The 3,161-nt window shown below is 55.5% G+C and overlaps 1 pseudogene; it reads left to right on the top strand.

Moving 5' to 3' along the window:
• Nucleotides 1–1,448: 1,448 nt before the first annotated feature.
• The window catches only part of LOC119328356, a 6,360-nt pseudogene continuing 4,647 nt past the window's right edge, over nucleotides 1,449–3,161 (top strand).

Raw genomic sequence — 3,161 nt, 5'->3', positions numbered from 1 at the left:
GTCGGAGAAGCGTGGGTTTAGGCCCCGAAGGCAGGTGAGGACCAAGGTCTGGTCAGTCACGGGCTGCCCCACATCCGCCAGCGCATCGTTGAGGGCCTTCAGGCGGTGGCAGTAGGCGGTGATGGTGAGGTCGCCTTGGACGAGGGCTCGGAACTGTGCCTCGAGGTAGACGGCCCGGGTGAGCTGATTGTCGAGGAAGAGGTTCCGGATCAGCGCGTAGGCGTCATATGCGGTTTGATCTTGGGCCATGATGGTGTTCAGGATGTCGTCGCTGATGGAGCCGTAGAGCCACGAGCCGACAACGTAGTCCTGGCGCTGCCACTCGGCCGTGCGAGCGTCCGGCGGCGTGACGGCGGAGATGTGATCCATGAGCTCGTACTTGCCGAGGAGGACAGTGATGAGCATGCGCCACATGGCGTAGTTGGACTGCTGCAGGTCGAGGACGACGGGGACGTGCGTCTTGACGCTAGCCACGTGGACGACCTGAGATGCCGGCGACGTGAGGGCGGGCGATGCGGCGGCGGCGGTGGAGGTGGTGAGGGCTCCGGACGTCTGCGCCCCGAACATGGACGACGAGGATGCGGAGGTGGACATGGCGGCGATCTGGGAGGGGAGGCGGAACCGCGACCACCTAGGGTTTAGGGCGGCGGCGGATGGGGTTGGAGCGGCGGAAGCTAAGGTTTTAGGAAAGGAGGGCTGATGCCATATAAACGAGAATTGGTTTGAGGGAAGACGTGTCTCTAGGGGCGATCGGCTCATATATTTATAGCAAGATTACAAGTTTTGGAGACCAAAAAAGAACCTATACACATATATGTACAATCGTATGCAAATGGGAATACGCGATGTTAGCTATACAAAGTCACACTTTAACCGGATCCATGAGGCATGAGTGCTCCTTTGGGAATCTACTGTATCCAGAATTTACCTGCCAAAGATTCGAATCCTTCATGCATGTGCAGGCCAATACTGAACGTCAAGTGGCCGTTGGAATCCTAACAATTTTGTTAGGGTGTCTCAAAAATTAACTACTGTACATCGGTTGACGCGAGAACTTCAGCATTGACCCTGATGGTCATCGTTCACACACACACACACACACACACAGAGAGAGAGAGAGAGTTTCGTTGCATTCTCCACAGATCTTGCTTGCATTACCATCGGCTAGCGTTCCTCAAAAAGAATTACCATCGGTACCATCGGCTAGCTAGCCGTCGGGGGATGAGGATTGTCCAGGAAATTTCGCCGCCGGCCAGCCACCCCTGACACTGTATCACATCACACGTTGCTCCCCACGCGGTACGCATCAACATACGTACACGGCGGGCAGTAGGTATATATACGCGGTACATTTGTCACTTATCGACGTACTCGCTACACCAACCCGTCTGATCGACCAGCAAGCAAATTAGACCGAATTAGTACTGAGAAACCAACCGTGCGCTCCCATGGAGTGGCCGGCAGCAGGGTGCTCGATCGCGCTCGTCTCTTTGCTCGCGCTCTGGAGCAGCGCCGCATCCGTTGCATCGCTGTCAGCGGCGGCACCGGTGCAGGTTGGCGTGGTGCTGGACCTGACGAGCGACGTGGGGAGGGAGAGGCGCGCCTGCATTTCCACGGCGTTAGACGACTTCAACGCCGCCCAGTACGCCAGCTCCGGCGCCGCCGCCGCCGCGCGGCGGGTCGAGCTGCGCGTGCGGGACTCGCGCGGGGATCTCGCCGCGGCCGCACACGCTGGTAATGAACGCCGAAGATAAATTTCTCCCAACTCTTCTTCACTTCAAGCTAGACTACCACTGCATTACCGACTCCCTCCGTCCCAAAATAAGTGATTTAAATTTGTATTACCTTTAATACAAAATTAGAAAGGGAGGATCTACTTATACACACACTTGTTTTCTGTGGTAAATGCACTTCGAGAAAAAGAACCGTTGTATTATTATCCCTTTCTATGGGGAGCTCCTATTTTATGCTACTCTCATCAATTCAAAATACTTTCTCTGTTCATTTTTATAAGATCTTGAAGACATTTTAGACAATTGACAAAACAACCCACTTTGAGTTATTTGAAATGACTTACAAAAATGAACAAAGAGAGTAAAAAATCAAAACCATGACATTTATTTTGGATTGGAGGGTGTAATATTTTTTAGCACAACCTCCTAGGCTTCATTGATAGATAATCATCAGTTTGGATCATACGGTAGACCAAGCCATGTGTGTCTACCTTATTCAGAGAAGATGTTAAGTGTTTCAAACTGTTGGAGCATCTATAATAACCAGACTTACGAAAAAGGGGTTTTCCCGCTTTGTATTACAAAGCAACTATCGATACAGCTAATGATAGATGCTGGGGTCACAGCACAAACGAGCCCAAAGAAAAACAAAGAAGAAAAAAAGAGAAACAAATGTCAACGACGGCAGATCAACGAAACGAAGATGACCGGCAACCGCGGCACCCTCCGGAGAAGTATCACCACGCTCCCAGCACTTTGAAACACCGCATGCCAAGCAATACCTTCAAAAAGGAGGCGACGACGACGCCGCTATTGCCCGGACTAGTCTCCCCGGTACGCTGGGGGCAGTGGGGGGAGGGTGTACACCCACATGCGTCGTCGCGTCGGGGCCGGACGAGCCGGGAGAGATTTCTCCTGACCCAAACCCCCACCACCACCCCAGACGACCCATAGTGCACTGCCATCACGCTGCCTCCCAACATGTGCCACCACGGTCACCGAATCAACTTCGCAGTCTACCTGAGGTCACCGACACGAGACCTGGAGGGTGGGAGAAGAGATAGTAGGCTCGGGGGCATCCGCAACATCGTCGACGTGAGGGGACAACCACCACCGTCGCCGCGGAGCCGACCGGACGAACGGGCAAGGGGCCTGCCAGGCGCCGAGGCCCGGTCGGACCCAAAAGGGCCCGGACAGCCCCTGCCGTCACGCTGCAGCTTGCCGACCGACGAAGCCGCCACCACCCCGCAGACCACCGCCTCCTCGCCACCAATCAGGGAGCAGTGTCGCCGCTCACCGAGTCGCTGACCCGCCCTAGCCCAGATGGAGCCTGAAAGGGCCCAGATCTGGGCCGCGCGGGCGTCGCCGGTCACCAGCACCGCCACGCCGCCCCGCGGCCAACGGCCGCGCCGCTGCACCAAGGACCCC

Source organism: Triticum dicoccoides, chromosome 7A, assembly GCF_002162155.2.
Source record: "Triticum dicoccoides isolate Atlit2015 ecotype Zavitan chromosome 7A, WEW_v2.0, whole genome shotgun sequence".
NCBI classification, from domain to species: Eukaryota; Viridiplantae; Streptophyta; class Magnoliopsida; order Poales; family Poaceae; genus Triticum; species Triticum dicoccoides.
The sequence above is the reverse complement of the archived record's forward strand: the minus strand, read 5'-3'. Positions and strand labels throughout refer to the sequence as shown.